General features: G+C 37.8%; 1 protein-coding gene across 2 annotated transcripts in view; it reads left to right on the top strand.

Annotated features, from left to right (window-relative positions):
- The window catches only part of ACAD11 (acyl-CoA dehydrogenase family member 11), a 110,447-nt gene that overhangs the window by 60,189 nt on the left and 37,383 nt on the right, over positions 1–12,875 (top strand). The window lies entirely within an intron of this gene.

Genomic DNA, 12,875 nt, shown 5'->3' on the forward strand with positions numbered 1-12,875 from the left:
CATAGAAACCTTCAAAGTCCTTCAGTCTGGGGACATTGTTTTTTCCTTGCTTCCAAACAAACAAAAATTAGAGAAGGGATTCATGCAGATTTAGCCCTTCTGATTTGAACTGAACTCTCCATGTATTTGTATAACAATTCCCTTTATTTCTTTTCTCATGCAAAGCTAGGCTCAGTCTCCAGTTGGAGAGCTTATTTCAGACCCAAGCCAATTTTTCTCCCGGCAGTTGATCAAAATTTCTTGTAGATTCACTGAAAAGAGACTCTAAGTCACTGACTGGACCTTCGTCTTCCTTTTCCTTCATCTTCCCACAATTTAAGTCTGAGAATACTGCCAGCTTCTCCTCCTTGTTATTCACCATTCTTTGAGGAAGGGTCCTTTGCATGTAGCTAAGCCAACTCACCAAAAAAAAAAAAAAAAAAAAAGGTGCGTGGATTTATGGTGTTTTTCATTTTCCAAGGTGTAGATACTCCCACCAAGGGCAACTTAAAATATCAATGTGTGAAGTCACTGAAAGCAAAGTTGCTAAGAGATGAGCAATAAATAATCTCTTGGTGGGCTCTTCACACTATTCCAAGTGTGGAATAGTGCTGTCTATCCTGCACCCACTTAGACTAGCAGCACACCCAGGGCGCTCTTCCTGGGCTGCTGACTTGGCCGGGGAAGGGATGCATCTCTTACCATGGCTGATCATTGGTCTCTGATGCCTTCTGACAGATGCTACACTTAATGTTATCCCTGTCTCTCTAGACTATCTGGTCTTTCCCCTTCTCTTACCCTCTTACCTCTTGGTTGTTTTTTTTTGTTTGTTTGTTTTTTGTACAAAAATATTTCTTTAAAATGAGAAATGCATCACAACAAGCTATAAAACTTAAGAGACCAACAAACACCAAAACTTCAACAAAACATTTCGATAAACTGCCTGACATACCTCAACAGTAGTACTGTTTTTCCAGCATTTTTAGCTGTACATCCTTTTCTTCCAACTCTACTGAGGTATAGTGACAATTAAAAATTGTTTATGTTTAAGATGTAAAACTTGATAATTTGATATATGTTTATACATTGTGAAATATTCACCCCAATCAAGGCAACTAACATTATCCATCACCTCACATAGTTATGTATGTGTGGTGAGAAACTTAAGATCAACTCTCCTAGCAAATTTCAAGCTGTTAACTGTAGTCATGTGGTTGTACATTAGCTCTCTAGAACTTATTTATCTTGCATAGCTAAAACCTTCTGCCCCTTGAACAACATCTTCCCATAAGCTCCTAGTTGCATACTTTAAATCACTTCTTCAGTTTTGTAATTTTGTAATATGTTTTCCATGAGAAGCAAAGAAATGTACTTCACATGCAGGTGAACTTGCTGTTTATGATACTCCTACAATTTTTGTCCTCATGAACATATCTATTTGATGTAATTTCCTCCAAAAATGTATGGTGCGTTTATTTTTATTTTTTTTAATTTCAGTATAATTAACATATAGTGTTATATTTCAGGCATACAATATAGTGATTCATCAATTCCATACATCACCTGGTGCTTACGGCAGCAAGTGCGCTCCTTAATCCCCATCACCTATTTCACTCATCCCCTACTAACCTCCCCTGTAGTAACCATCAATTTGTTCTCTATAATTAAGATTTTTTTCTTGATTTACCTCTCCCTCTCTTTTTTCTCTTTGCTCATTCGTTTCTTAAATGCCACATATGAGTGAAATCTTATTTCACTCATTTGTCTTTCTCTGACTTATTTCACTTACTATTATACTGTCTAGCTCCTTTCATGTCATTGCACATGGCAAGATTTCATTCTTCTTTATGGCTGAATAATATTCCTGTGTGTGTGTGTGTGTGTGTGTGTGTGTGTGTCTTTGTGTGTGTGTGTCTTTATCCATTCATCAGCTGATGGACACTTGGGCTCCTTCCATATCTTGGCTATTATAAATAATGCTGCTATAAACAGATGGGTACATGTATCCCATTAGTGATTTTGTATTCTTTTATTGTTTTCTTCATTATGCAGAAGCTTTTTAGTTTGATGTAGTCCCAATAGTTTATTTTTGCTTTTTTTCCCCTTGCCTCAAGAGACAGATTTAGAAAGAAGTTGCTACAGTTAATGTCCAATAAGTTACAGCCTGTGTTCTCTTCTAGGATTTTTATGGTTTCAGGTCTCACATTTAGGTCTTTAATAATTCATTTTGAGTTTATTTTTGTGTATGATATAAGAAAGTGATCTAGTTTCATTCTTTTGCATATAGCTGTCAAGTTTTCCTAGCACCATTTGTTGAAGAGATGGTCTTTTACCATTGGATATTCTTTCCTGCTTTGTTGAAGACTAATTGACCATATATTATGGGTTTATTGCTGGGTTTTCTGTTCTGTTCCATTGGTCTGTGTCTCTACTTTTGTGCCAGTACCATGCTGTTTTGATGACTACAGCTTTGTAATGTAACTTGAGGTCTGGAATTGTGATGCCTCCAGCTCTGCTTTCCTTTTTTGAGGTTACTCTAGCTATTCGGGTATTCGGGGTCTTTTGTGGCTCCATATACATCTCAGGATTGTTTGTTCTAGTTCTGTGAAAAATGCTCTTGGTATTTTGATACAGGTTGCGTAAAACCTATAGATTGCTTTTAGTAGTATAGACATTTAACAACATTTGTTCTGCCAGTCCATGAGCATAGAATGTTTTTCCATTTCTTTGTATCACCCTCAGTTTCTTTCATCAATGTCTTAGAGTTTTTGGAGCACAAGTCTTTCACCTTTTTGGTTAGGTTTATTCCCAGGTATCTTATTATTTTTGATTCAATTGTAAATGAGATTGTTTTCTTTCTGCTGCTTCATTATTAGTGTATACAAATGCCACAGATTTCAGCACAGTGGTTTTGTATCCTGAAACTTTACTGAATTCATTTATCACTTCTAGTCGTTTTTTGGTGGGGGCTTTAGGGTTTTCTATAAATAATGTCATATCATCTGCAAATAGTGAGAGTTTTACTTCTTCCTGACCAATTTGAATGCCTTTTATTTCTTCTTGTTGTCTGATTGCTATGGCTAGGACTTCTAGTACTATGTTGAATAAAAGTGGTGAGGGTGGATATCCTAAGAACAAGCTTGGCCATAGGGGAAAAGCTGTCAGTTTTTCACTATTGTGTATGATGTTCACTGTGGGTTTTTCCATATACGGCCTTTAATATGTTGAGGTGTGTTACCTCTAAACCTACTTTGAGGGTTTTTATCACAAATGGATGTACTTTGTCAAATGCTTTTTCTGCATCTATTGAAATGATCATATGGTTTTTATCCTTCCTCTTATTGATGTGTTATATCACAGCAATTATTTTATGAATATTGAGCCATCCTTGCATCCGGAAATGCCACTTGCTTATGGTGAATGATTTTTTTAATGTGTTGTTTGATTTGGTTTACTAATATTTTTTTGAAGTTTTTTGCATCTATATTCATCAGAGATATGGGCCATAGTTCTCTTTTTTTGTGTGGTGACTTTGTTGGGTTTTGGTATCAGGGTGATATTGGTCTTATAAAATGATTTTGAAAGTTTTCCTTCTTCTATTTTTTTTTAAGATTTTATTTATCTATTCATGAGAGACATAGAGAGAGAGAGGCAGAGACCCAGGCAGAGGCAGAAGCAGTCTCCTAATAGGGAGCCTGATGTGGGACTCGATCCTCGGACTCCAGGATCATACCCTGAGCCGAAGGCAGATGCTCAACCGTTGAGCCACCCAGGCATCCCAAATAAGTAATAAAATCTTATAAAGAAAGGGAGGGAGGGAGGGAGGGAGGGAGGGAGGAGGGGAAGGGGAAGGGGAAGGAGAAGGAGAAGGGAAGAACCAGCTCCTGGTTTCATTGATCTATTATTTTTTAGTTTATATATCATATATTTCTGCTCTAATCTAAAGATTAGATTATTATTTCCTTCCTTCTGCTCGTTTTGGATTTTGTCTGTTCTTTTTCTGACTCCTTTAGGTGTTACGGTTAGGTTATTTGAGATTTTTCTTGCTCTTGAGGTAGACCTGTATTGCTATTATCTTATCTCCTAGAACTGTTTTTGCTACATCCCAAATGTTTTGGACTCTTGTATTTTCATTTTTGCTTGTTTCTGTGTACTTTATTTCTTCTTTGATTTCTTGGTTGCCACATTCATTGTGTAGTAGCATGTTATTTAACTTCCATGCAGATTTTTTTTTTTTTTTTTGTGGTTGGCTTCTAGTTGGTTTTTGTTTTTTGTTTTTTTAAGATTTTATTTATGTATTCATGAGAGGCACACAGAGAAAGACAGAGATATAGGCAGAGGGAGAAGCAGGCTTCCTATGGGAGCCTGATGTGGGACTCGATCTCAGAACCCTGGGATCACAACCTCAGCTGAAGGCAGATGCTCAACCACTGACCCACCGATGTGCCCAGCTTCTAGCTTCATACCGCTGTGATAAGAAAAGATGAATGGTATGACTTCAATCTTTTTGAGTTTGTTGAAGCTAGTTTTGTGCACTAATATGTGATTTATCCTAGAGAATATTCCATGTGCACTTGGAAAGAATGTATATTCAGTTGCTTTAGTTCCAAATGTTCTGAATATATCTGCTAAATCCTTCTGGTCCAGTGTGGCATTCAAAGCCAGTGTTTCCTTGTTGATTTTCTATTTGGATGATCTATCCATTGATATAAGTGAGGTGTTAAAGTCACCTGCTGTTATTATATTACTATTGATTGGTTCGTCTGTTATTTATGTATCTGGGTGCTCCCATGTTGAGTACATATATATTTATTAATGTTATATCCTCTTGTTGGAGTGTCTCCTTTATTATTATATAATGTCCTTCTTTGTCTCTTTTTACACATTTTGTTCTAAAGCCTGTTTTGTCCAATAGAAATATTGCTACTCTGGCTTTCATTTGGCATCCATTTTCATGAAAGATGTTTCTCTGGCCCTTCACTTTTTTTTTTTAAGATTTTATTTATTTATTCATGAGAGACAGAGAGGGGGCTGCATGCAGAGACACAGGCAGAGGGAAAAGCCGCCTCCATGTAGGGAGCCTGACGGACTCGATTCCGGGTCCCCAGGATCAGGCCCTGGACTGAAGGCAGCGCTAAACCACTGAGCCACCCAGTCTGCCCTATCCCTTCACTTTCAATCTGCTAGGTGTCTTTAGATCTGAAATGAGTCTCTTCTAGGCAGCATGTGGTTGTGTCTTGTTTTTTATCCATTCTGTCACCCTATGTCTTTTGACTGGACTATTTACTCCATTTACACTCAAAGTAATTATATATATGTAATTAACAAGTTTTGTTACTTGTTTTGTGGTTGTTTTTGCAGTTTTATTCTGATCCTTTCTTCTCTTTCTCTATTTCTTGGTTTGCTGATTTTATTTAGTGATACATTTGGATTCCTCACACTTTATTTTTTCATATCTATTTCTGTTTTCTGACTTATAGTTAACCATTTGGTTTATATGTAACACTTTATTCACATAGCAGTCTATATTAAGCTGATGGTCACTTAATTTTGAATTCATTCTTTACTTCTCTTCCTTCCATGCTTCAGATATTTGTCATCTTATTTTATATGCTTTTATTTTGTGCTTCTTGACTGATTTTTACAGATACACACACATATACACACATGTATGTATTTGGGGGGGATTTCTTTATTCGCTTTTGTGCTTCCTATTTTTTTAACTCTTCTTTATGATTTTGGTTTTCCACTCAGTCTCCCTTAATATTTCTTGTAGAGCTGGTTTAATGGTCATGAATTCTTCTAACTTTGGGAAACTCTTTATCTTTCCTTGTATTCTAAATGATAGCTTTGCTAGATAGAGTATTCTTTTTTTTTTTTTTTAAGATTTTATTTATTTATTTGAGAGAGAGACAGAGACAGAGCATAAACGGGGAGGAGCAGAGGGAGAAGCGGACTCCCTGCTGAACAGGAGCCCAATGCAGGGCTCAATCCCAGGACCTCGAGATCATGACCTGAGCCAAAGACAGACACTTAACTGCCTGAGCCACCTAGGCGCCCCTGGATAGAATATTTTTGACTACAGATTTTCCCCTTTCACACATCATGCCACTTTCTTCTGTCCTGCAAAGTTTCTACTAAAAAAAATCAACTAATAGCCTTAGAGGTTTCCTTTGTATAAAACTATCTTTTTTTTTTTCTTGCCACCTTTAAAATTCTTTATCACTCTTTTTTTTTTTTTTTTTTTTTTTTTTTGCCATTTTAATTATTGTGTGTCTTGGTGTGGACCTCCTTGGGTTGAATTTGTTGGGGGCATCTCTGTGCCTCCTGAATCTGGATCTGTGTTTCCCTTCTCAAATTTTTCCTCTTATTTCTTCAAATACATTTTCTGCCTCCCTTTCTCTCTCTTCTGGGATCCCTATAATATGAACATTATTATGCTTGATGGAGTCACTGAGTTCTTTAATTCTGTTCTCATTATGCAGTATTTGTTGGTCTGTCACTTTTCAGCTTGGTTGCTTTCCATTACAATGTCCTCCAGGTCACTGATACATTCCTCTGCTTTCTATAGCCTACTATTTATTTCGTATATTGTATTTTTAATTTCATCATTGAGTTTTTTTGTCTCTAATAAGTTTTTCTCGAGTTTTTTTCATCTCTGATATGTTAGTTTTTCTCTCTTTCTCAATGGTTTTGCTAATGTCCTTCATCTTTTTCTGGAGTCCAATAAGTATCTTTATTATTATTACTTTAAATTCTTTATCAGGCCCTTATTTCTGCTTCACTTAGATCTCTTGCTGTGATTTTATGTTATTCGTTCATTTGGGACATATTTTTTATCTCCTCATTTTTGTCTATTTCTTTGTGTCTGTTTCTGTTTGTTAGGAAAGTCAGCTATGTCTTCTGCTAATGAAAGTCATGGTTTTATGAAAAAAAAAGGTCCTGTAGTGCCCTACAGCACAGGGATCCCCCTGTTCACCAGAAGCTGGCACTTCACAAGAGTCTTCTGTGTGTGTTGTTTGCATCCTGCTGTTGTGTCTGAGTTGCTTTTCCTTTCAGTCCACACATCTGCACTGAATCTCTGCCTGTTGTGGGCTGTGCTTGTTCTCTGTGATGTTAGTGACACCCACGAAGCCTGGTTCTGAGGGGGCATGGCTACAGAAGAGCTTGGGGACAGGACGGTGGTGTTAGCAAGATTTGTTCTGAGCTACCAGTCCTAGGCTGGGCCCTCTGAAATGCAGAGGCATTAACAAAATTTGTGCTGAACCCAGGAGGCTTGGACTAGGCAAGTCTTCTGGGAGAACAGTGCTAGTGCATTGCTAGCAGGTTAGGCAGCAAGTGACTGCACAACACCCATCTCCCGCAAGTGGCTCTGTGTTTAGGAGGGGGAGTAGGGAGAAGGGAAATGGTACCCATGAACTCCTTTGTTCCCAGAGAAGTCCCCGGACACACTCCAAAGTCAGTGTAAACAGATCTCCCTCCTATTGTACAAACTGTCACTTCTATGTTGCCTCTCTGCAGCCTATTCTCTCTTTAGGGATGGGTGCCCAGCTATCACTCCCCTCTCCATTTGCCCAGTGCTGAGTCAGCTGACTTATAAAGTTCAACTCTAAGTCCCACGAGTTATACAGATGCATGGAATTCAGCCCCTCCAGTCTTCAAGGCCAGATAATATGGGAATTTGTTTTCCCTGTATGGGCCCCATGATGCTTTCCCCTCTCTGCACCTGCAATTCCTTCCATCCTGCAGGCAACTCCCCCAACCACCTTTTCTATTCTTTCTAACCTCTTCAGCGTGGCTTCTTTTCTACAGTTAGTTGTGGAGTTTGTTCTGCTAGTCTTCAGATAGTTCTCCAGTTTATTTACTCAGATGTGATTGGTATCTATTGTAAACTTGGGACAGTGATCCCCCTACTCTGCCATCTTCCCAAGCCTACTCTCTTACTTCTTTTTCTTGATCCTACATACACTAGAGCAGTATGAAGTGAACAAGTAGCCCTCCCCTAAATTCTGAGGCCTACAAAATTCTGCATGGTCTGCTTCCATCCCTCATTGCCTCTCTCACCTTATTTCTGACTAGTTTACATTTTTCTTATTTGGTCTGCCACACCAACTTCCTTGCTGTCTTGGAATGTACCAAGCACATTCCTTCTTAGGGCTTTTGTACTGGCTCTTCTGTCTGTCTGGAATGTGCTTCCTCTTAATATTTGCAAGTCTCACTCCCTCATCTCTCAAGGTTTTGTCCAGTCACCTCCACGCCTCACTGAGGCAATCCCTGATGCTATTTAAAATACCCCTCACTTGCCTGTATTCCAGTACACCTTACCCATAGTACTTATCCTCTGCTAATGTACTGTATCATTTGTCTTATGTTTGCTGTTGTCTCTCCCTGTATTAGAATATAAGCTTCATTAGAACGGGGACTTTTATTTGCTTTCTTCACTGATACACCCCAAGTGCCTAGAATAGTGTCTGGCATATAGTCAATATTTTGAATAAATAACCATACTTCCCCTTCTGATTATCCATTTTACTTTCCTTGATGCTATACTTCTTTAATGACTCCTCTATAACTGCAGCCTCCATAATTAACAATTCTATAATCTCTTCATCTCTTCATCTATAATCTCTATAATCTCTCTATAATCTCTTCATCTATATTACATATAGATACAATACTGACTTGTGGCCTTTGTTTAGTGCTATTACTCCCATCTAGAATACTCTTCCCACTCCAATTTAGCTCCCTAACTCTTATTTGGGATTCAGATTCAGGTCTGACCTTAATGTTACTTAATTCAGGAAGCCTTCCTTAACCCTTTTAGATTAAGTCAGATGTATGTACGCTTTACTCCTATAGTACTATCTCACTCTGCAGTTAGTACTTAGTAAAATTTTCTGTCTTCCATAGCAATCATGTATCCTGCTATATCTTCAACATTTAGCTGTGTGCCTTATTTATGGTACCAGTTTACTGAATAATCATTAAATACATGAATGAATGAATGAATGAATGAATGAACGAACGAACAATTCAGCCCGTCAATCAGAGTTTTTTTTTTTTTTTTCCATCAATCAGAGTTTAACTTATCCTCCAGACTCACAAGTTTAGCAATGGAGCTGGAATTTTAAATCTAGATCTTCTGTCTTATGCTATTTCCACTTTATCATACGATCTCTTCTTACACATCTTTGTTATTCCATGGTGTCATCTATTATAGAATCTTGGTATTTTTTAAAGGGTATGTAAGGGATGGCTGGGTGGCTCAATGGTTGAGTGTCTTCAGCTCAGGGCGTGATCTGTCTTCAGCTCAGGGTGTGATCCTGGGGTCCCATGATCGAGTCCTGCATCAGGCTCCCCATAAGGAGCCTGCTTCTCCCTCTGCCTATGTCTTTGCCTCTCTCTCTCTCTCTCTGTGTGTGTCTCTCAGGAATAAATAAAATCTTTGTTTTTTAAATTGTTTTATTATTTAAATATTTTATTTATTCATTCATGAGAGACACAGAGAGAGAGAGGCAGCAACACAGGCAGAGGGAGAAGCAGCTTCCATGCAGGGAGCCCAACGCAGGACTTGTTCCTGGGTCTCCAGGACTACACTCTGGGCTGAAGGCGGCAGTAAACTGCTGAGCCACCCGGGCTGCCCTAAAATAAAAAAAGAAAAAAAAAGAAAAAAAAGTGGCCTTTTCCTTTGTTTTTTACCCCAATCACACGCTTCCTTGTAAATAGGATTCTCTTCTTGTAAATCAGTATAATGCTAGAATCTTTACATATTTCAAATTCACACATCATTTTTTGCTAACTTACACAAATACCCAGCCCCTGGGGCATAAAGGATCTCAGGATCAAGCCTCTTCTGGTAGCATATACCCTATGAAATAAGTGAAACTAGTTTATTGCTTGGCTTTTCCTATATTTTCCTTCTCCCTAGACAGAACTAGAGGAGCTGGCATTGATAGGGTAGACTTGCCAAGACATGAAAGACAATCATATAGTTTGGAGATTAGGGGAAGGCATCATTTGCCTTAAGCAACGCATCATTTGCCTTAAGTCCCCATATCAACAATTTGCCTTTGCTTACTTGTTCCTTTAGTGTCTCCCCCCACCCCCATTTTTGGTACTTGTCTCCTATTTCTCATATCCCTAAGAAGAGAGTCTTTATGATTCCTAATGGCTGCTCACCATAAATTGTCTCTCATCCTTACCTGCCTTACCATAGCAATGTCCCTCATTCCTGAAGAATCTCTCTCTCCATACTCATTTCTCTTGTAGTGCCATTTTGCTCAGTGATAGATGTTTGGAAAGCAATCTGACTAAACTATATACTGTATTATCACTGAAAATATCATTGATATTGAGATATGTATTGAACATTTGGATAATCTCATTATTTCTCTTTAGTGTCCATATTACATATTCATATTGTATATGAGTTTTTTACTTAGCATTTTTATGTTACTCCAAATTCACTACAAATGTCGTTTTTGTAGCTAAGTAATATTTTGTTGTGTGGGTCATAATTTGTGTTCCCACTCAGCTACTATAGGACCTGCAGAGTATTTCTAGTGTTTTGGTATTACAAATAATGTTACAGAAAGCATCTTTGTAGATAATGTGGGAAACTGAAATTAATTTGGGAAGTGTTGAAGGATGTGATTAATCATGTGTAATTGTCTCTTTATTACACAAAAGATAATGTTCTTACTATTCACAGTATAGAATAATTGTAGAGTTCTTTCAGATAAGTGCATAGAAAGGTTCCTTGTTTGTTTGTTTGTTTGTTTGTTTGTTTGTTTGTTTGTTTGGAAAGGTTCCATTATATGGACACAGCAGAGTATATTATTTAAATAATCTATTGGTGGCTATTGCTTTATGTCCAGTGCTTTGCAAGTATAAACAGTACTACTGCAGTTTTCATTCTGGAACAGTACATCTGTAGGATAAAGCCCAGAAGTTGGATTGATGGATCAAAGAATAATTGGATCTGTAATTTTGATGGATATTGCCAAGTTTTACTACCAAGGGATATTATTTGTATACCCATCAATAATGGAAGTGTCTGTTTCCATGGAACTTTGCCAATAGAATGTGTTATTTGTCTACCACTTTGCTTTCTAAATGACTTGTAACAGATTTGGTACTCTTCCCATCCTCTTGTGGGCCATATATGAAATATTTTCCCCCAATAAGTTTTTTTGGAGGGGTTCTAATTTTGCTTTTTTTAATGTGCAGTAGTTTTACATAGACAAATCAACTGATCTCTTTCTTTTAATTTAAGAAATTTAATTTATCATAAGGTTTAAAATTTTTTTCCCATCCAGACAGATTTCATAAGTAAACCTTTGTTTTTTTTATTATTATTTTTTAAGATTTCATTTATTTATTCATGAGAGACACATACCCAGAGAGAGAGGTAGAGACACAGGCAGAGGGAGAAGCGGGCTCCATGCAGGTAGTCAGATGCAGGACTCAGTCCTGAATCCTAGGATCATGCCCTGAGCCAAAGGCTGATGCCCAACCACTGAGCCACCCAGACGTCCCTGTACAAACCTTTCTAGAGGTGGAGTAAGTGAATTTCAAAGGGTGTTTCCTCCATTAAAAATAACAGATATTCCGAGAGAACACGTTAGATTGGGGCTTTTTCTTAATTGTAGGATTGTATGATAAACATTTTTTTACTAAGTAGAAATTTCATTGTAAAATTGTACTTACCTCATAATTGTTTTTCATTCCAATTTGAATTGAAGGTAAGTGTAGTAGTAAAGCTAAGACCAACTGAAGTTTATTTCACCTCAAATTCAATGTTCGTAGAAGAAATAGCCTTAGACTTTGTAGATGGCTAACTGTGCTTCATGTTATATACTGTTTACATTACTTTCTTTGTTGTACCACACCTGTACCCAATGGTCATGTTTTTTTCTCCACTTGCCATTTTTCTTTGTGTTAGAGAATGGTTTTGTTTGATAACCATACGGCTTGTAAGAGCCTAAAAAGTTAAAACTCACCAGCAAATATCAAGGAGATGTCATTTTCAGCCTGACTTAATCCTGGCACTTGAACAGCTTGAAATACCACAGAGTCTGAATCAAAAACAAAATTATTTTATCTGTGCCATCTGTTTTCATTCATGAAGATCTGTGCCACAACAGATATATTTAAATGTTTTCTGGCCTATTCAGATTTCCTCTAATATATTTCATTTACAACATTTGGTATCCTGTTCATTAAGATATAAAAAAAAGAGGGGTGCCTGGATGGCTCAGTTGGTTAAGTGTCCAATTCTTGATCTCAGCTCAGGTCTTGACCTCAGAGTTCTGAGTTCATGCCCAGCATGAAGCCTACTTAAAAAGAAAATAATAAAAAAGAACAAAAGCTCTATTTAGAAGAAGCATGTGTTTCAGCTGCTGCACCTGCCAAATTCTTCTTGTAGCTAGGTTGAGATGATATATTTGTGAGGGGTTTTTCCCATTTTCTGAAACATCGGGGCTAAGTCAGAGTATCTTAAAATTTACAACCTATGTACTCACCCTTATTTCCTCTACTTAATGACCCCAAAACGAGAGCCAGTTTATAAGTTTATTTTTTTAATACATTTTTTATTTTTTTATTCATAGAGATGCAGAGAGAGAGAGAGAGGCAGAGACACAGGCAGAGGGAGAAGCAGGCTCCATGTAGAGAGCCTGATGTGGGACTCGATCCAGGGTCTCCAGATCACGCCCGGGGCTTCAGGCGGTGCTAAACCGCTGCGCCACCGGGGCTGCCCTATAAGTTTATTTTTTAGGGATGCCTGTGTGTCAGATGGTTAAGCAGCTACTTTGGGCTCAGTTCATGATCTCTGGGTCCTGGGATTGGGCCCAGCATCCGTCTCCTGGCTCAGTGGAGAGTCTGCTTCTCCCTCT

The sequence above is a fragment of the Canis lupus genome, chromosome 22, assembly GCF_048164855.1.
Source record: "Canis lupus baileyi chromosome 22, mCanLup2.hap1, whole genome shotgun sequence".
Taxonomy (NCBI): Eukaryota; Metazoa; Chordata; class Mammalia; order Carnivora; family Canidae; genus Canis; species Canis lupus.